Source organism: Lolium rigidum, chromosome 7 (assembly GCF_022539505.1).
Source record: "Lolium rigidum isolate FL_2022 chromosome 7, APGP_CSIRO_Lrig_0.1, whole genome shotgun sequence".
In the NCBI taxonomy this organism is placed as follows: domain Eukaryota; kingdom Viridiplantae; phylum Streptophyta; class Magnoliopsida; order Poales; family Poaceae; genus Lolium; species Lolium rigidum.
Genome location: NC_061514.1, coordinates 210653481 through 210676402, shown reverse-complemented (window position 1 = coordinate 210676402; position 22922 = coordinate 210653481).

Below are 22922 nucleotides of genomic sequence, written 5' to 3'. Positions count from 1 at the left end.
GAGGTGTAGGGAAGAGGTGTGAGGGAGAGGAGTGAGCTGGGGCGGGGGTTTTATAGGCGAGGGAGAGGCAGAAGGTGGGAGCGCGGTGACCACGGCGTGGCTTGGTGATCACGCCCATGGCGAGCTTCGCGAGGCTGCTGTGGGGAAGTGATGGCCTCGGGAGCGTGCGCCTTGGGTCTAGGGATGTCAGGACGACTTCATGGCGCGGTTTTGCGAGGTGGGGTGCTGGCTTTCGTGCTCACCAAGATTGTGGTGATCACGCCAATGGCATGCTCGGGCAGGAGTGTTGGGTGCATTGGGGCACGAGGGAGAGACGTTGATGGGCTCCGAGGAATCCGGGGCTAGGTCCTAGACATGGTTAGAGGTGCAGGGGTGCTGTCCTAGGGCGTTTGGTCCATGCCTATGCCATTGAGGGCATTGGGAAGGGAAAGGGAGAAGCTAGGCTAGCTAGGGAGGCTCCAATGATGTCCTGGGGTGTGTGAGGGCTGGTGAGGGAAGCTTGGTAGGGGTGCAGGTCGTGGTTCCCAAGATTTGACCAAGAGAGGAGAGAGGGAAGAGGAACATGGTGTATGAGTGCCATACATGCAATGCATGGCCGGCTCACCTCTAGTGCATTCCTAGATGAGCCACGGTATTGACTAAGATGGGAAAACTTGATTAGCTAGGTGATGGTATGGATGATGGTAAGGTTAGTGATACATTTGATCAAGTAGAGGGAAGTGAATAGTTGAAAAAAAATGTGATATACAAATATGGATAAAGAGAGAGAAGAGGAGGTGAGAGCATGATCATGTGCAATAATGAATAAGCATTATTAGGTGTCACACAAAAAAAAGTATAGTTGGGACTCAAAGGTTATTTTGTAAAGATGGCTCAACAAGTAAGGTTGGGATTTCTCCTATGGCTATGGAAAATTTTGAAATGAAAAGTAATATGAAAATGTTGAGAGAAAACTAGGTGGAGTATAGGAGTTCAAAAATTTCTAATTACTTTATAAAGCAAGGTAGATTTTCTCATGTTTATAAACGAACAAGAAATGGTATAAGTACCATATCATGCATTTTGTTAGAAAACAAAACAAGGAGAGTTATTATAAAGCCAATATTTTTGGGAGGAGATTAGGTGATATGAGATACCACACACATTTCCTATTTTGATTGAGAAAATAAAATTTGAAACGCTTTGATAAACCTAGGATTATTTTTGTTGTGAAAATTAGAGAAGAATCTTAAATGGGATTTTTGGCAAATAAAATAATTTGGGAGAAATGATCTCAAGGGTAGAGGGTGGCTACATAATGTACCCATCATTCCCACTCTTGGTTTGTGAAGATTAAAATTGGGAATAAAGAAAAACAAAGGTAAAAGAGGAAAATGGGATCTAGTGGTGCAACATTGGATAGGGCATAAGATGAAGTTAAATAAATGGGTTGCAAAGGTAGAATGGAACATGCAAGACGTTGAAGGTGTAGAGGATGTTGCAAATATGAGATCCATGTGTAGAGGTCACCAATAACGGTTATGGGTGCTTAGAGATCAACTGCCAAAGATTGAACATTTTAAGCCTGCCAAAACCATTTGATGACTTGGCCTAAAAATAGACAAGGATAAATGAGTATAAGAGGGATTTGGTTCAAATCAAGGACATGGTTGGGAAGTGATCATGATAAGTTAGGTCTAGGACCATGTGCATTTCCTTAGATGGCAAGAGATAGCTTAATCCAGGGGCTCCAAGATGGAACCCGGAAATAGATTTAGGACTTGGTCCAAATTGTGAGTCTTAGGGTTTTTGACTAGAGTAAGAGAGAAGGATGTATGAAGGGGTAGATGATCCCAAGTTTTGAAACAAGGATGGGTTGGGCTAGATTGCACCACAAAGATGAATTTTAAGAAGGCATACTCAAGTTGCCATTAGTTGAAAGGTTCAGCCACACATGTGTTTTGTTAGGTGAGTTGCTTGTTTTACCACTAGGGGTGTTGTTCTTAGGGGTAGGTCAAGACAAAACTCAACAAGCAAATCAAGACAATTCATCTACCAGCAGATCAAAGCAATTCATTATAACAAACAGATCAAGGCAATTCATCTAATTAGTTTATAGAAAAAGTTTTTGTTCCCCCTAATTTTTGCACTAAGGACAAATAAACAAGGTTGCAAAAGTTGGGGTGTTACAACAACAATCCAAATGATTACAAAAGAAGCCAATGGAAATCAACAGTTTATATACTGGATGAGACAGACTGAAAAGTGAAAAATTAGTGTATGATGATTGTAAGCAAACGCAGTGTTTCTGAACTTTTGGTAAGCATTAGACAAAGCCAACGGTAATTAAACAGATAATAATGAAATCATGTATGTGGATTAAGAAAATATACCAGATTCATTAAAAGGTCACCACCCAGTGGCCCATGGCCTCGTGCTTGTAGAGGTTTTCGGAAGATGGTGCCGGCACCATCGTCCTCACGGCGACCTCATTAGCCTCATTTTGCATCCACTTGAGTAAAGGCGCAGCGGTTTCGACCTGCATAAGAATGGGAACAGATCTCAGCGGTGATATTGAATGACTACGAGACAGGCTGATGCATATAGTGCTGGATGTAAGTGGAAGGGTATGGCCGTGTATGGACAACGAGTTCACAACAATGCAAGGGTGTGTTCGGTCCGAAACAGCGTGGAATGGAATGGAATGGTTCCATTTCAGAGGAATGGAATGGTTAAATTTTTGTTCGGTTGGGATAAATGGAGAGCAGAAGAGATCGAGGTTAAACTAACCATTTGTCTCAAAATTGTAATTAACAATTGCAAATGACATTTTAATCTCAAAGTCGTAATTAACAGCGCCTAATGGTGCTCTTTTAATCTAAAAATCGTAATTAACATCATTTTTTGTTGGGTTAGGGAAACTGGAGTAGATGAACATTACTGTATGATGATTGTAAGCAAACGAATTTGGTGTTTCTAAACTTTTGGCTTAGAGATCTTATGGGTTTCAACTCTAGCCTACCCCAACTTGTTTGGGACTGAAAGGCTTGGTTGTTGTTGTTGTTGTTGTAAACTTTTGGCAAGCATAGAAAAAACCGACAATAAACGAGAGAAAAATCAAGGCATGTTTTGTGGATTAAGAAAATATACCATATTCATTAAAAGATCACCACCCGGTCGGCGCGTGGCCTTGTGCTTGTAGAGGCATTTAGAAGATGGGGGCGGCATCAACATATCGGCAGCTTGATCGACCGCAGTTTTGATCTTCCTTTTGAGTAAAGGCCCTAAAGTTTCGATCGCATATGAATAGCAAAACAAAAGGCGGACCTCGGCGAGTGATATTGAATTACTGTATGAGATAGACTGATGCATATAGTGGATGCTCTTAGCCTTTTGCAGCGTGAACACTAGCTATGGACGGACAAAAAACTAGTTAACTCAGCTTTGTCTAGATATGAATGTACTACCACCATCCAAAAGCTTAAGCCTTATTTATTTTTGAGAAATCAAAACAAGCAAAGTTTGACCAAAATTTTAGAACATTCTATCAACAAATATAATACTGTGTAGATACCGTAGGAAAATATATTTTATTATCTATTTAATGATATTAATTTTGTATTTTGCATGTTACTGATTTTTGGTAAAAGCTTAGTCAAACATGGTATAGTTTGACTTTCTAAAAATAATATAAGCCCAAAGCTTTGGGATGGAGGCAGTAGTATCTAGAGCTAAAACACATCTAGATACATCCGTATCTACAGATAGTTGAGTCAATTAATTTGGATCTGTGGGAGTATCAAATTCAGACTACATCATGGTAAGTTGGTTAAAAAAAATACCCCTGGGCGGTCCCTGCCCAGCTCGGCAGTGGCATTTCGCTTCTTGTGCTGCAGATCGGGCCATGCTCCTGCAGCAGGTGGGCGCTATTCTCGTTCCCCATAGCCTCAGCACGGAACCTGGAGGTACCAACCTGATACAGAGAATATAGAGCATGGTGTCACAGAGGCTTTACGCACAAACAGCTGAAGACATGTGCTACTTTAAGCATATTCCGGAACAGGGAACAGATTGAGGATGCGAGAGAGACACTTAAAAGGTAAAGAGTGGATAAGCAAACGGAGTACCTGCTTCGCGGGGCTGGGGACGCAGCTGAGGCTCAGCCAACTGCCCACATGCGTGGTGGCCTTACGCTCCATTGCCCCCACCGCCGAGGTCTTACCTTTCCTGTACAAGCTGACAAAAGATACAGTGAGGATCAGCAGAAACTACAAAGGTTGCAAATGTCGACAAATAAAGGAAGAACACCCCAATCCAAGCAAAGGTAGCCCCCGCCCCCACCCCCATCAATCACTCCCAGCTCGAGGGTGACCAGAAAGACGCCCCTTCGCCCAGAATAGGAAACAAATGCGCAAGATATCGAGGAGAGGAAAAAAGAACCGATCTCGAGAAAGGAAAGAACATTACTAGTCCTACCTAATCCGCTTGGTCTAGATGCAGCTTGCCCCTCCAAGCTGGATGCCTGGATGGTGGAGGCGAAAGGAGGGGATCGAGCTAGCGGCTTGCATCCGTCGGCAATCGGCACTCGATCGGGAGAGAAGGGGTGCTACATAAAGGGGAGGGGTAACATATTTTATTACACGAGTGAACTTACCGATGTGACTAGTCATTACATGTCTCACCGAAACTAGGGCCCATAGCGTGGCACCCCAAATTCACTTGAAGCTGCCCGGCGGGACGCATTGGCGCGTCAAGAAACCCCGAATTGTAGCGGGGAAATGAAACATTTCACAAAAATTCGAAATTCAAGCACACCGCCACGCGCCAAGCACGCGGCTGTTCCTTCCTCTTCCTCGGTTCCTCCTCCCCTATCCGAAAAAACCCCAAATCCCAAGCTCAAACAAAAAAAAACAAATCCCCTGGCCGCCATGCATGTCCTCGTTAACCCGCTGGAGATCGTTCCCGGACGATGCGGACCCCCGCCCGAGATCCGGACTCGTCCACCTCGAGGCACTGCGTGCTGTCTCGCAGCGGCGGCTTGAGGGCGCCGAAGAGGAAGTTCCGCCGGAAAGTGCTCATGGCAACCGTGCAAGCTCACCGGCGTGCTTGCATCCCGAGAGGAACTGGTCAAAGCTTTGCTATTCGCCACACACAAAAAATTGCGGGCCAAGATCTGGTCAAAGCTTCGTCGATGGCTTGCCGCGAGAGGCTTGGAGTCCGGAGTCAATAAACTAGCTGCTCGAGGACTGGGCGGTTTACACGGATTCATATTAACTGACTCAAGTTTGTTAGTCTAGTTAACAAATGCATCTAGATACATCCATATCTAGACAGAATTGAGTCAATTAATATGAATCAGAGGGAGTACCTGAACGTGTTTCATGCTACCAACTAATGCTCTGGCAGGAATCGCTGTAGAAGTAATTGTGCTACTACTCATACGATGAACTGATTGTGTGGGTGTCGAATTTTGCAACGCGATCATCCACCGAATGCTTAATCCGGCGCCAAAGGCGTACAAATCATAACATACTACAGCACCAGAACATAAGAGTACGAATCATAAAGTAGCTCAACATTTTGCATCAGGGCTGGGTGGTCCTGAGACTACCGGGACGCCCCTGATGATCTCCGGGTGTGCATCCTCTTCAACGCAAAGTTGTGTACTCGGTCCACGGCCTCCTTCTGTAGGCTGGATAATCTCAGGTGCAGGACCTTCGTCTATGAGAGGCTCGTCATCAGTACCATCCAAAGGTGCATCAGGGCTGGCTGGTCTTGAGACTACCCGGACGCCCCTGATGATCTCCGGGCGTGCATCCACTTCAACGCAAAGCTGTGTACTCGGTCCACGGCCTCCTTCTGTAGGCTGGATAATCTCAGGTGCAGGAACTTCGTCTATGAAAGGCTCGTCATCAGTACCATCCACAGGTGCATCAAACTGAGATTCATCTTCAAATCTCCCATCAAACCGAGAGACCTCTTCAACTCTATGCTTCGCAATTAGTACATCAACCGATTAGACAAACATCTAAGGGATGCAACCTGAACAAATGCCGTTTTACATATTTACCTTCTCATCCGGCACAAGCACATGTCCCGGAGCTGAAACCCGTTTCTCGAAGCAAGCGCTTTTTCTCTCCTTCCCGTCCATCCATCCGCAACAAGTTAAATTTGAGTACGTAACCTTGCACAGCAATGCAAACTATTGATTGAAACAGCGGCAAGCATCAATATAAATAATTAACTACATATGCCGACACACATACGAGTGTGAGCAAGATCTCGCTTCTCCTGCTAAAGGATCATTATATGGTTCACCATGCTAAACCCGCCTAACATATGTGCGGTCCATCCCAAAAATGTGTAAATGATCTCGCCACTACAGGGTGAGGCCTCTTCTCACCATTCATACATGTGCAGCGCGGGCAATACACGTCCAGGTTGTGACCTTCATGAGCTCTAATAAACCCCATAAAGGGTTGAACACCATTTATATATGAAGGGGAACATAAGTGTCCATGCGGTATCCAAGTTCTGTCCATCGGTTTAATTATGAGATACAGTGGTTGGTGATTAATTTAAGGCGAAGTAGGAAATGTATATCAATCGAGTACAAAACTATACTACATGATTATGCATTTCAGCAATCATGTCGAGTACAAAACAAAAAATGCCCATCGACATTTTAGCAAACGAGATCGTGTACAAAACTCGCCATGGCATTTCAGCAAATTAACGGATCGAGTGCAGAACCGACTCTATATGCCCACGCAAATGAACAAATTGATCGATGACAAATCGAGCGGAAAACTATAAAGTGCCAATTAGTTCGAGCATACCGACGAATTTTTTAGCGAGCATCAAGAAAATATAAATCGTTAGGCCGTCTTGCCCGATACATGATTGAGCTAGAGATAGCAGCCCTACCGTGGATCAACTTGACCGCCGGTGCGTCTCGAGAAGAACGACGGGGAGGGGAAGCTTCTTCTTCGCACGGACGGGACGGGGAGGGAAGCTCTTCGCACGGACGGGGATAAGTTGTGTAGGGGTGGGTGGGGGTCATGCGGCCGGGCCGCCGGGGTGATAATTAAATGGCGTTTAATGGAGTTGCGTGTGTAATTTGCCGTGCACAAGGTTGAGGAATAGGCGGTTCCCTTTGCCGCGCGCACAATTCAAACTATCCCGCCCATGTAGTTGAAATTCGCCATATTTTCGTTAAATCGACATAAAGTCATGTGAGTGGGGGAAAATTAGCAAAGTTGCTTGAAAAATAGTAAAACTCTGGAATTATCCTTTAAATATGTTCTACTTCGTGTGGAAATCGGGGTGTGGAAGCATGTTGAGCTGTTTTATTTGTACTTTCTTCATTAAAACTCCCATTTTATGCACTTTGGATGGAAAGAAATCATTTGTACATAAATTTTGACAACGCCATTTGCAAACACTAATTGTTTTACATGCCAAGATGCACCCATCCACCAAATATATATGGGGCAAAAGTTTATCACAATCTAGCGAGATATGCACAATTAGTGAGGGACCCCTTTTGATTTTGTGCAATTTCCACTAATTAGGTAGAGAGAAGGGGTTAATTAATTAGGCCATGTTAGGGGTTATGTGTTTTAGATTAGGTTGTGTGGATTCAAATACAACTTCTTTATTTGTGTGCTATGATTAATCAAAACTAGATTGATCGACTGCGCACACATTATTAGAGGCGCATGCCTTTGCGCACAAAGTGCATGTGTGTGTTGTTGGCCACCAATTAACGAGAGAGAGAGAGACAGAGAGAGAGAGAGGTAGAGAGAGATCTACATACGAGAGAGCGATTGAAATCCCCAAATTAAACACATATATATACATGCATGGCACATTTAATTTAATTAGAGGACCGCGAGCTAAGGCACCACTGGCTCGCTTGATGCACAATTAAGTGTCATTGGCCTATATATATATAGGGTTTAATTAGGGTTTAGGGTTTAGGGTTAGGAGGTTAGGGTTTAGGGTCTAGGGTCTAGGGTTTAATGTTTATGGTGTTTAGGGGTTTAGGGATTAGGGATTAGGGTTTATTTAGGGTTTAAGGTTTATGGATCATCGATCGAGTGCGCACACACACATTATTAGAGGCACACGCGCCTTTGCGCATAAAGTGCATGTGTATATGTGTGTGTTTTTTTGGGCAACAACGATATATAGATGATCGAGAGAGAGAGAGAGTTGAAATTCCCAAGAATATGTTCAAATATATATTAAAATATATGCACTAATGCATGCATGGTAGGCCATGCATGCACACTAATTATATATATATATTATGAGGAAACTTAATCAAATGTGTTTTCATTCGAGAGAACTTGTCAAAATTCAAGTTAATTAATTTATCATCGATAATTATATAATTAATTAATGAATCTCGGGGAGATGTTATACAACATATGATCGATATAGGCCATGTCGTATATATTCATTGGTGTTAATCTACCGTTTAATTTGCTAGCTAGCTGCTATATATATAGATCGAGCATGTTTTTATTAGATCGGGTTATAGCTAGCTAGTATAGTTTAGGGTTATGTGTTTTAATGAACTAGGGTTTGATTAGCTAGGGGTTAGTTATATATATGGTTTAGGGTTAATGCATGGCACATTTAATTTAACTAGAGGACCGCGAGCTAGGCACCCTCGGCCTCGCTTGATGCACAATTAAGTGTCGTTGGCCTATATATAGGATTTAATTAGGGTTTAGGGTTAGCTAGGGTTTAGGGTTTAGGGTTTAGTGTTTAGGGTGTTTAGCTAGCTAGGGTCTAGGGTTTAGTTTAGGGTGTTTAGGGTCTAGGGTTTAGGGTTTAATTAATTAGTGTTTAGGGTGTTTAGGGTTTAGTGTTTACGGTGTTTAGGGTCTAGGATTTAGGGTTTAGTGTTTAGGGTGTTTAGGGTCTAGGGTTTAGTGTTTAGGGTGTTTAGGGTTTAGGGGAGTTTTAGGGTTGTTTAAGGTTATTTAGGGATCATCGATCGAGTGCGCACACACATTATTAGATGCACCCCGCGCCTTTGCGCATAAAGTGCATGCGTATATATGTATGTGTGTGTTTTTTGCCACCAACAACGATATATAGATGATCGAGAGAGAGAGAGAGTGAAATCCCCTAGAATATGTTCAAATATATATTAAAATTGATATAGGCCATGTATATTTTAATTGGTGTTAATCTACGGTTTGCTAGCTAGCTAGCTGCTATATATAGAGCATGTTTTTATTAGATCGGGTTATAGCTAGCTAGTACAGTTTAGGGTTATGTGTTTTAATTAAGTAGGGTTGATTATCTAGGGTTAGTTACATATATATGGTTTAGGGTTAATGCGCGCATGGCACATTTAATTTAATTATTGGACCGCGAGGCACCCCCTGGCCTGCTCGATGCACAATTAAGTGTTGTTGGCCTATACATAGGGTTTAATTAGGGTTTTAGGGTTAGTTAGGGTTTAAGGTTAGGGTTAGGGTTAGGGTTTAGGGTCTAGGGTTTAGGGTCTAGGGTTTAGGGTTTAGGGTTAGCTAGGGTTTAGGTTTAGGGTTAGGGTTAGGGTTAGGGTTTAGGGTTTAGGGTTTAGTGTTTAGGGTGTTTAGGGTTTAGGGATTATGGATTAGGGATTATTAGGGATTAGGGATTTAAGGTTTTAGGGGTTGTTTAAGGTTTAGGGATCATCGATCGAGTGCGCACACACATTATTAGAGGCACCTGCGCGCGCCTTTAATTACGCATAAAGTGCATGCGTATATATGTGTGTTTTTTGGGCCACCAATAACGATATATAGATGATCGAGAGAGAGAGATCGAGATTGAAATCCCCAAGAATATATATGTTCAAATATACATTAAAATATATGCACGAATGCATTGTAGGCCATGCATGCACACTAATTATATATATATTATGAGGCAACTTAATCAAATGTGTTTTCATTTGAGAGAACTTGTCAAAATTCAAGTTAATTAATTTATCACGATAATTATATAATTAATTAATGAATCTCAGGGATATGTTATACAACATGATCGATATAGGCCATGTATATTTTAATTGGTGTTAATCTACGGTTTGCTAGCTAGATGTTATATATAGAGCATGTTTTTATTAGATCGGGTTATATCTAGTATAGTTTAGGGTTATGTGTTTTAATTAAGTAGGGTTGATTAGCTAGGGTTAGTTACATATATATGGTTTAGGGTTAATGCATGGAGCATTTAATTAATTTAATTAGAGGACCGCGAGGCACCCTTGGGCTGCTCGATGCACAATTAAGTGTCGTTGGCCTATACATAGGGTTTAATTAGGGTTTAGGGTTAGCTAGGGCGGAGGGTTAGGGTTAGGGTTAGGGTTTAGGGTCTAGGGTATAGGGTTTAGTGTTTAGGGTGTTTAGGGTTTAAGGTTTAGGGATTAGGGATTTAGGGTTTTAGGGTTGTTTAAGGTTTAGGGATCATCGATCGAGTGCGCACACACATTATTAGATCGAGGCACCCGCGCCTTTACGCATAAAGTGCATGAGTATATATGTGTGTTTTTTGGGCCACCAACGATATATAGATGATCGAGAGAGAGATTGAAATCCCCAAGAATATGTTCAAATATACAATAAAATATATGCACGAATGCATTGTGGGCCATGCATGCACACTAATTATATATATATATTATGAGGCAACTTAATCAAATGTGTTTTCATTCGAGAGAACTTGTCAAAATTCAAGTTAATTAATTTATCACGATAATTATATAATTAATTAATGAATCTCAGGGATATGTTATACGACATGATCGATATAGGCCATGTATATTTTAATTGGTGTTAATCTACGGTTTGGTAGCTAGCTGTTATATATAGAGCATGTTTTTATTAGATCGGGTTATATCTAGTATAGTTTAGGGTTATGTGTTTTAATTAAGTAGGGTTGATTAGCTAGGGTTAGTTACATATATATGGTTTAGGGTTAATGCACGGCGCATTTAATTAATTTAATTAGAGGACCGCGAGGCACCCCAGGGCTGCTCGATGCACAATTAAGTGTCGTTGGCCTATACATAGGGTTTAATTAGGGTTTAGGGTTAGCTAGGGCAGAGGGTTAGGGTTAGGGTTAGGGTTTAGGGTCTAGGGTATAGGGTTTAGTGTTTAGGGTGTTTAGGGTTTAAGGTTTAGGGATTAGGGATTTAGGGTTTTAGGGTTGTTTAAGGTTTAGGGATCATCGATCGAGTGCGCACACACATTATTAGATCGAGGCACCCGCGCCTTTACGCATAAAGTGCGTGCGTATATATGTGTGTTTTTTGGGCCACCAACGATATATAGATGATCGAGAGAGAGATTGAAATCCCCAAGAATATGTTCAAATATACAATAAAATATATGCACGAATGCATTGTGGGCCATGCATGCACACTAATTATATATATATTATGAGGCAACTTAATCAAATGTGTTTTCATTCGAGAGAACTTGTCAAAATTCAAGTTAATTAATTTATCACGATAATTATATAATTAATTAATGAATCTCAGGGATATGTTATACGACATGATCGATATAGGCCATGTATATTTTAATTGGTGTTAATCTACGGTTTGCTAGCTAGTTGTTATATATAGAGCATGTTTTTATTAGATCGGGTTATATCTAGTATAGTTTAGGGTTATGTGTTTTAATTAAGTAGGGTTGATTAGCTAGGGTTAGTTACATATATATGGTTTAGGGTTAATGCATGGCGCATTTAATTAATTTAATTAGAGGACCGCGAGGCACCCTTGGGCTGCTCGATGCACAATTAAGTGTCGTTGGCCTATACATAGGGTTTAATTAGGGTTTAGGGTTAGCTAGGCGCAGAGGGTTAGGGTTAGGGTTAGGGTTTAGGGTCTAGGGTATAGGGTTTAGTGTTTAGGGTGTTTAGGGTTTAAGGTTTAGGGATTAGGGATTTAGGGTTTTAGGGTTGTTTAAGGTTTAGGGATCATCGATCGAGTGCGCACACACATTATTAGATCGAGGCACCCGCGCCTTTACGCATAAAGTGCATGCGTATATATGTGTGTTTTTTGGGCCACCAACGATATATAGATGATCGAGAGAGAGATTGAAATCCCCAAAAATATGTTCAAATATACAATAAAATATATGCACGAATGCATTGTAGGCCATGCATGCACACTAATTATATATATATATATTATGAGGCAACTTAATCAAATGTGTTTTCATTCGAGAGAACTTGTCAAAATTCAAGTTAATTAATTTATCACGATAATTATATAATTAATTAATGAATCTCGGGGATATGTTATACAACATGATCGATATAGGCCATGTATATTTTAATTGGTGTTAATCTACGGTTTGCTAGCTAGGCTGCTACATATAAAGCATGTTTTTATTAGATCGGGTTATAGCTAGCTAGTATAGTTTAGGGTTATGTGTTTTAATTAAGTAGGGTTGATTAGCTAGCTAGGGTTAGTTACATATATATGGTTTAGTGTTAATGCATGGCACATTTAATTTAATTAGAGGACCGCGAGGCACCCCCTCGCTCGATGCACAATTAAGTGTCGTTGGCCTATACATAGGGTTTAATTAGGGTTTTAGGGTTAGCTAGGGTTTAGGGTTAGGGTTAGGGTTAGGGTTAGGGTTTAGGGTCTAGGGTTTAGGGTCTAGGGTTTAGGGTTTAGGGTTAGCTAGGGTTTAGGGTTAGGGTTAGGGTTAGGGGTAGGGTTAGGGTTAGGGTTAGGGTTAGGATTAGGGTTGGGGTTAGGGTTAGGGTTAGGGTTAGGGTTAGGGTTTAGGGTTTAGGGTTTAGTGTTTAGGGTGTTTAGGGTTTAGGGATTAGGGATTAGGGACTATTAGGGATTAGGGATTTAAGGTTTTAGGGGTTGTTTAAGGTTTAGGGATCATCGATCGAGTGCGCACACACATTATTAGAGGCACTCGCGCGCGCCTTTACGCATAAAGTGCATGCATATATATGTGTCTTTTTTGGGCCACCAACGATATATATATATATGATCGAGAGAGAGAGATCGAGATTGAAATCCCCAAGAATATATATGTTCATATATACATTAAAATATATGCACGAATGCATTGTAGGCCATGCATGCACACTAATTATATATATATTATGAGGCAACTTAATCAAATGTGTTTTCATTCGAGAGAACTTGTCAAAATTCAAGTTAAATAATTTATCACGATAATTATATAATTAATTAATGAATCTCGGGGATATGTTATACAACATGATCGATATAGGCCATGTATATTTTAATTGGTGTTAATCTACGGTTTGCTAGCTAGCTGTTATATATAGAGCATGTTTTTATTAGATCGGGTTATATCTAGTATAGGTTAGGGTTATGTGTTTTAATTAAGTAGGGTTGATTAGCTAGGGTTAGTTACATATATATGGTTTAGGGTTAATGCATGGCGCATTTAATTAATTTAATTAGAGGACCGCGAGGCACCCCTGGGCTGCTCGATGCACAATTAAGTGGCGTTGGCCTATACATAGGGTTTAATTAGGGTTTAGGGTTAGCTAGGGCAGAGGGTTAGGGTTAGGGTTAGGGTTTAGGGTCTAGGGTATAGGGTTTAGTGTTTAGGGTGTTTAGGGTTTAGGGTTTAGGGATTAGGGATTTAGGGTTTTAGGGTTGTTTAAGGTTTAGGGATCATCGATCGAGTGCGCACACACATTATTAGATCGAGGCACCCGCGCCTTTACGCATAAAGTGCATGCGTATATATGTGTGTTTTTTGGGCCACCAACGATATATATATAGATGATCGAGAGAGAGAGATCGAGATTGAAATCCCCAAGAATATATATGTTCATATATACATTAAAATATATGCACGAATGCATTGTAGGCCATGCATGCACACTAATTATATATATATATTATGAGGCAACTTAATCAAATGTGTTTTCATTCGAGAGAACTTGTCAAAATTCAAGTTAAATAATTTATCACGATAATTATATAATTAATTAATGAATCTCAGGGATATGTTATACAACATGATCGATATAGGCCATGTATATTTTAATTGGTGTTAATCTACGGTTTGCTAGCTAGCTGTTATATATAGAGCATGTTTTTATTAGATCGGGTTATATCTAGTATAGTTTAGGGTTATGTGTTTTAATTAAGTAGGGTTGATTAGCTAGGGTTAGTTACATATATATGGTTTAGGGTTAATGCATGGCGCATTTAATTAATTTAATTAGAGGACCGCGAGGCACCCCTGGGCTGCTCGATGCACAATTAAGTGTCGTTGGCCTATACATAGGGTTTAATTAGGGTTTAGGGTTAGCTAGGGCAGAGGGTTAGGGTTAGGGTTAGGGTTTAGGGTCTAGGGTATAGGGTTCAGTGTTTAGGGTGTTTAGGTTTAGGGATTAGGGATTTAGGGTTTTAGGGTTGTTTAAGGTTTAGGGATCATCGATCGAGTGCGCACACACATTATTAGATCGAGGCACCCGCGCCTTTACGCATAAAGTGCATGCGTATATATGTGTGTTTTTTGGGCCACCAACGATATATAGATGATCGAGAGAGAGATTGAAATCCCCAAGAATATGTTCAAATATACAATAAAATATATGCACGAATGCATTGTAGGCCATGCATGCACACTAATTATATATATATATATATATATTATGAGGAAACTTAACCAAATGTGTTTTCATTCGAGAGAACTTGTCAAAATTCAAGTTAATTAATTTATCACGATAATTATATAATTAATTAATGAATCTCAGGGATATGTTATACAACATGATCGATATAGGCCATGTATATTTTAATTGGTGTTAATCTACGGTTTGCTAGCTAGCTGCAATATATAGAGCATGTTTTTATTAGATCGGGTTATAGCTAGCTAGTATAGTTTAGGGTTATGTGTTTTAATTAAGTAGGGTTGATTAGCTAGGGTTAGTTACATATATATGGTTTAGGGTTAATGCATGGCACATTTAATTTAATTAGAGGACCGCGAGAGGCACCCCTGGCCTCCTCGATGCACAATTAAGTGTCGTTGGCCTATACATAGGGTTTAATTAGGGTTTAGGGTTAGCTAGGGTTTAGGGTTAGGGTTAGGGTTAGGGTCTAGGCCGGGTTTAGGGTTTAGTGTTTAGGGTGTTTAGGTTTAGGGATTAGGGATTATATATTTAAGGTTTTAGGGTTGTTTAAGGTTTAGGGATCATCGATCGAGTGCGCACACACATTATTAGGGGCACCCGCGCCTTTACGCATAAATTGCATGCATATATATGTGTGTTTTTTGGCCACCAACGATATATAGATGATCGAGAGAGAGAGATTGAAATCCCCAAGAATATGTTCAAATATACATTAAAACATATGCACGAATGCATGGTAGGACATGCATGCACACTAATTATATATATATATATTATGAGGCAACTTAATCAAATGTGTTTTCATTCGAGAGAACTTGTCAAAATTAGAGTTAATTAATTTATCACGATAATTATATAATTAATTAATGAATCTCGTCAGGGATATGTTATACAACATGATCGATATAGGCCATGTATATATTAATTGGTGTTAATCTAAGGTTTGCTAGCTAGCTGCTATATATAGAGCATGTTTTTATTAGATCGGGTTATAGCTAGTATACTTTAGGGTTATGTGTTTTCATTGAGTAGGGTTGATTAGCTATGGTTAGTTACATATATATGGTTTAGGGTTAATGCATGGCACATTTAATTTAATTAGAGGACTGCGAGGCACCCCTGGCCTGCTTGATGCACAATTAAGTGTCGTTGGCCTATATATAGGGTTTAATTAGGATTTAGGGTTAGGGTTAGGGTTTAGGGTATAGGTTTTAGTGTTTAGGGTGTTTAGGGTTTAGGGATAAGGGATTAGGGTTTCAGGGTTGTATAAGGTTTAGGGATCATCGATCGAGTGCGCACACACATTATTAGAGGCACCCGCGCCTTTGCGCATAAAGTGCATGTGTATAGTTTAGGGTTATTTGTTTTAATTAAGTAGGGTTTGATCAGCTAGGGTTAGTTACATATATATGGTTTAGGGTTAATGCATGGCACATTACATATAGTTTAAATCTCAAGAATGTTTATACATGATAGGCCATATGTGCAAAGGAATTTTTTTCCCGTGAACTTGTCAAAATTCAAGTTTATCGGTGCCAATGGAAACTAGTCCAAAAAATTACATAGAGGACCAAAAGTACTAGACAATAACTAATAGAACCTGCAACTTTACAAAAAGGACCCCAAAACATATAGAAGAAAATCAATCGAGTCCTTCTCGACCGCACATCGGATCTCTCGCTCCGCATCCTTTCCAAGCAACTCCGTCGCCGGGGACGCACCACTTGGGACGGTGTCGCCGGTAGTCGCCGAGACGAAGGAGAAGAAGGGCCTCGAGCAACGGCATATTGGCTCGAGAAGGGCCGCTGAAAGGCCAAGATGTGCACGGGCAAGACGGATGACGCCGTCGTATGCCCCGAGCTTGTGAACTTTAGCAGCTTGACTTCCCCATTGGCCGGATCCGAAGCACTCGACCAAAGCAAGCCTCACCGTTAGCGCCATCACATTGATGGCACCGGATCGGGGTTTGGCCGGCAAGATCCGCCAGATTCACCACAGGCCAGATCTGAAGCCGATGACGAGATCCCCGACTCCATTGCGCCATTCTGCTCATGGGAAACACTGGATCTAAGCTTACAACAACACTAACTGTCAACACCCGGATTTTTAAGTCCAGATGCCTATTATGCCATTCATCGCAATCCCAGGAATATTGTTTTTGCGAGACATAATAGATTGATATCACAACACATCATTCATTACAACACATAATCGTCTTACAACAGAGGATCACATGATCCAGTCTTAATACAACATAGTGGATCTAGAGATCCTATTACAAAACACATAGCGGAAGCGAAGTAGTAGCGGTCGTGGTCCATCTATTCCACAGTAGCAGCGTTGACGTCAGGAGTAGTCCTAGTTGTCGTAGACGTCCTGCTGTCCTTCTTCCGGGTTCTGGTACTCCTCTTCATAGTCTGGCCATTTGAATAGCCAGGGACAAAGCCGTGAGTACTTCAAAGTACTCGCAAACTAATACTAATGTAAGTACTAATATTTCTAGTAAGGGGGATGCTAAGCTCTAGTTTCTTTTGCATAAAGCCAATTTTAGTTCACAAACATTTTAGTAAACAACTCTTCATGTGCTAACTAACTCAAGTAGGGACATTAGTGTCATCCCCACAACTCGGTTGTGTTTTCAAGTCACCAATTCAATTTCAAATCACAAGTCACCCTTCACATGTCACATTTTTGAAAAGTTCTGATGACGGAACAAGTATGGCCTTTCCAACCGTCCATAACCGTGGACGCGGCTATTCGAATAGTTCTACACTCTGCGAGGTCGTACACTTGTGCCACAACATTTGCAATAATCCGTCGGGGTTAATCGGCCCTGATTTATCACACTCCGTGTGCGGACTACCAACCATAACCTTTCACTTACATACCCTAGTATAGGCATCTCTCCCCATGAGCTTGGCCTCCCAGTGAAGACAAACCGTCGGCTCGGGAACCGCACGAGGCTTGGGCCGGACATTCACCTCATATTCACGTCATATCACATCATTCCATATTTCTTTGGAGGCAGCCCTTGGCATAACCCCGATGACGCTTGTTAGAGTGAACTCATACTAAGATACATAAACTTCTAGTTAAGCCCTACCCATATCAGGTATTGTGGGGGTACTTGTAAAATTGGAATGGTATCGCATCCGAACCCAACCATCAGTTTTGGTAAAATTCACCAAGTCATTCACAAGTCATATTCACCTTCAAAATCTTTCAATAGAATGACTCATCATTCCAAGGTTTTCAAAATCATTTCACACACACAAATTCCCATCTAGCATAGCCAATTTCAATTTAGCACTAGCATCTAGGTATGAGGGGTGCTAAGTAATTTGCTTTGCGTCTAGACTAACTTGGATACTCTTGTACTAATCCAATACTAACCCAGTGAATCATGAATCAAAAGGTACTTTGATAAAACAAAAGTAAATAAAGCTTGTAAGGTAAAACTGGGACATAGGATCATAAGCATAAATTAAAGGGAGTAATGCCTTGCTCATGGTGAGCTTTGCACTTTGCAAGAGTATTATCTTGCAACAATAGAACTTTGCAAAGGTGTTAGCTTGCAAGAGTATAGCTTGCCTTGGTGGTTGAGGTGATCAAAGTGGTCTTCTTCTCCTTGAAAGTAGACTTCCTCCTCCTCTTGATACTCCTCGGTACTAGCGTCTAAAATACGAAATACGGGGTACAATCACCAAACAATTCATTGGCTATTCTAAAGATCACATGTATTCACACAAACTATTCTATTCACACAATTAATACAATTTGGTGCATTGGTGGTCTTGCTTGAGGAAAAAATAATTTCCTCTCATTTCATATGTACATGATAGTTTCCATATAGTTCTTGAGGCATAATTTCCTCTCATTGAATCTTCTTTAAGATTTAATTTCTCAAACAATTACTCATGAATTCAGGTTGTCCTAAGTCAACCATTCAGCATCATCATTTGAGAAAATGATTTAAATGAGGCAAGAGATACCTCATACTATTTAACACTTCTACAAATGATTTAAAATCTCCAAATATTTCATATGAGAGCATTTAACCAGGGGTCCAAACTTCATATGAAAGTACTTGGGACCAGATTTAAATGAAGTGAAACACCTCATATACTTTACACAAATTAAACTAGCATCACACATTACTATTAAGGGGATAGGTGTGTTGTTTTCTTATTTAAAAAAAAAATAATTTCCTCTCATACTAACTTAGGTGTTACTTTTAATTACTTAGAGAAATAATTTCCTCTCATTATCTTATTAAGATTTAATTTCTCTTATGAATAAGATATGACCTAGATTGACCAAAGTCAACCTCTTCATACTTATCATCTGAGAATATGATTTAAATGAGGTTCCATACCTCATGCAATTTAATACTAACATGGTAGTAATTTAATGTAACCAAATAACTCAATATGAGATTTTATAGACCATGGTCACTACCTCATGTTGAATTACTTGAGACCCAGATTTAAATGAGAGGAATACCTCTCATATGATTTAACACATAGTTGTAACTAAGTTAACAACTACTATTGAGGTGAGTTAATATCATCAACAATTCATATGAGACATATATTACCCGAGTCTCTACCTCATTTTGAATTGTTCATGACAAGATTTAAATGAGAGAAAAACTCCCAAGTGATTTATTAATAGTTTTGGACAATATCTTTGACTAGAAATAGCCATATAGTCCTTTAATTAAGCTAGGCCATGATCATTCAAAGTAACCATGGCATATTGTTGCAGAAACAATTAGTGTAAGTCAAAAGTGAGCTATGAGAGTTGGAATTACTTAAATAACTATTTTGGTTGATTTTTAATAATTATTTGAAGTGGTAGGAGTCTCTGACTTGTTATTTTTGTCACATTAATTCTACACAAGATTTGGAAGTGGGACCAGTGGGGTTTTGTAGATCTTTTCAGTAGCTTTTCAACCATATAAAGTTTGCTAAATTTGGCCAAGCCAAACAGTTTCTATTGAATTTCAAACACAGGGCCAGTATTGCATTTGTTTGAATTGAATTAAATCAAATTTGACTAGACGGGCTGGCGGGAAAGAAATTGGGCCGAATCAGTTTGAAACGCAGCAAAGAAGAGTTGGGCCGGCCCAGCTAACGCTGCGGGCCAGCTGACAGCAGGCCCCACCCGTCAGCGGGCCAAACTCACCGAAACGGTACCGGTGATCGTGAGCGGTTGGATTAGATGGCGATCCGACGGTCGCACGTCGTCGTCGTCGTCGCGGAGAGAAGGGAGGTGCTGGCACGGCGGGGTAGGGGCTCGGCGGCGAGCTGAGGCTCCGGCGAGGGTTGGCGAGGTGCGGCGGCGACGTTGTCGTGGACGGGGAAGCAGATGGCGCAGACGGCGTCTCCAATGGTGGTCGCAATCGGCGGCAATGATCTCAGCTCCTCCGCGGGCTCCGGCGATCAATTGGGCGGCTCCGGTGAGTAATTGGGTGAGAGGAGTGGACGAGGAGGCTCAGAGATGGGAGGAGAAGGTGGTGGCGTGCTTGGTTTGGCTCGGGGAGCTCCCTATTTATAGATGCCAGGGGTGCCGTGAGGCGCGGGCGAGGTCAACGACGAGGTCGTCGGTCCACCGCGGCGAAGGAGCGAGGAAGGTGCGCAGGAGGTAGGCGACGGCTAGGCGGTCCGGTGAGCGTCAACGGCGCGGTAGGGTAGGGTGTACGTTGGTCGCGTGCGCGCGTGTGCCGACGCGGCCGTGGCGGGCGGAATCGTCCTCTCCGGCGACGGCGGGTACGAGCGGTGACGCGAGCGTGTCCGGCGCGCTCCACGTGTCGTGGCGAGTACCACCGGCGAGCGGAGGCGGTCGGGGTACGGCGGAGTACGGCGAGGCAACGCGTGGCCTGTGACGTCCGCGGCGTACTTGGGCGACGCCAGCGGCATGGTCTGGGTGATCTGGGCGCGCGATTTCCGGCGATGGTCGGCGTCCTCCTCGACAATGGCGTGCATAGGCAGGTGTAGGGAGGTGAGGTGGAGGTACTGCACACGGTGGCCGTGGCCAGAGAAGAAGAAATGGAGGGTTGGCTCGACGTGGTGTCCATGGCCGACATGGCCATGTCTATGCAAAGTTTGGCCTCCTCCTCTAGGGTGCTGTGCATGTTTAGAGATAGAGGGGACCAGGGAGCAAAGTGGAGTCGTTTGGGGCAGGTTAGGGTGGTGTAGAACACTATTTGAACTAGGGTTGAATTGTTCCCTATTTGAAAATTTACAATAATTGCCCAAATTCAAATGAGTTCACAAGGTTGCAAGATTTGGAAAAGTTGTATTTGGTTGAGTTGTACATGACCAGAGAGAATGAGAGGTGGTGGTGGAAGTGTCCAATTCAAAGATTTTCGAAATTTACTAAGTGTGAGATTGTTCCACCTAACAAAAAGTCTCAACTTTACATGAGCATAGTTTGTGATCCAAAATGAATTTGGCATGATGGTCTTTACAAAAGTTGTTCATCTTGATGTACTCTTAGATGACATGCAAAGAATTGAGGAAGTTTAGTTTGAGAATCTTGAGATACAAAGGCTCAAAGTAGTGACCAGATTATAAAAGACAGATTTGACCATTATTGTATGTGAGCCAATTTTGAGTTTGAAATTCATTTGAATTGTGTTTCTTTGATTCCAAAAGTTGTAATAAGTGTTTGGTATCCCTATTCAACTCTTGGTGAAGGCCAAATTGGTCTAGGTCAAATATTTGGAAAAATGGCATAAACCATATGTGAGGGTTTTTGTGAATTTCTAACTATTTATTCTTTTATTTTCCTTGGCCTCACTTTGACAAGGGTGAGGTTTATTTGGTGTTAGAATAAGTTGAGTGAAAGGTTCAAACCATTTTAGGACAATGGGGGTGGCTAGGTCAAGATTTGATAATTTGGCTAAGTGCCACATATGCCTCTATGCATATGTTGGATTTCATTTTTCTTCTCACTTGAATTGGTTGAGGAGTACTTGGTTGAGTGTGTTGAGGTATTTCCAATCATCTACACAAGGTAAGCAAACAAAGTTTTAGTTTTTACACAAAGTAGCCATGGGCTTGCATATGCCCCTTTTTCTTATTTAAAATCACCTCTTCTTATTTTGGTTTTTCAAAGATTTGTGACAAGAGAGTATGAGGTTAATGGGGTTCACAATGGTTCATCACCATTTAGCAAAAATAATAAAGGTAGGGTTCAAGATTTACCTATTAGGGCTATATGCCTATATATGTCTTTTTCTTTATTTTGATTTCTCAAAATAGATTCATTTGTATTTGAGAAGATCAAGGTTTAGGGTTTTTCTTATTTGATTTCTTTCTCTTTTATTTTATTGGGTTTGTGATCTTCACTTGATTACTTTAGGGTTTTAGGGTTTATCACATAAGCATAATAACACTCATCATGGCAAAACACAAGTATTAGGTATGAGCACTATGCATAGCATCCAAAGTAAGAAAAGTTTTTGTTGGTTCTCATTTTTGGAAAAAGGAAATTCATTTTCTCTTTGTTTTGAAATTTGGGGTGTTACAAACCCTTCCCCCTTAAACAAATCTCGTCCCGAGATTTTAAGAAAAGTTAGGTTCCTAAGAGAGATTGGGCGATATGATTTAACAGGAAGACATACTTGGCATGGCCTGAGGTGCTTCTTGGGCTTCAGTGGCAGTCATGTTGTAGTAGCGGCCGTTGTTGTTCTGGTTCTTTCTTGCGGCAAAGCGGCGTTGGTTCTGAGCAGGTGCAATGGTGTTGCCGGCAATCTTGGCGAGCTTCTTGGGGCACTCATTGGAGTAGTGGCCCACAACTCCACATTCATAGCAGTTTACAGTTGACTTGTCTTTCGGGGTGACGGGGATGGCATGGCTTCCGGTCCTCGGGCCGGTGTTGGTGTTGTTGTTGGTCCCATTTTCTGCTGTTGGGGTTGTTGTTGTTGTGGTGGCTGTTGTTGTTGTTACCTCCAGGGCTTCGGGGTCCTCCGTTGTTGCTGGTGTAGTTGGGGCGATGACTGCGAGCGGGGGGCTTGTGGTGTCTTGGGGTGAATCCTCCGGAGGAGTTGTTGCGGTACTTCTGGGTATGGTGGGGTCCACTCTGGTTCATCATCCTGCGCTTGCGGTTCTCATTGGCCTGATGCAGCTTTCCTTCCATCTGTATGGCTGAGTCCACTAGGGCTTCTAAGTCAGCGAACGGAATGTTCACTAACACAGTTTGCATCTCGTCGTGCAATCCGTTCAGAAATCTCTCCTTCCTTTTCTCGTTGGTGTCGGTCTCGT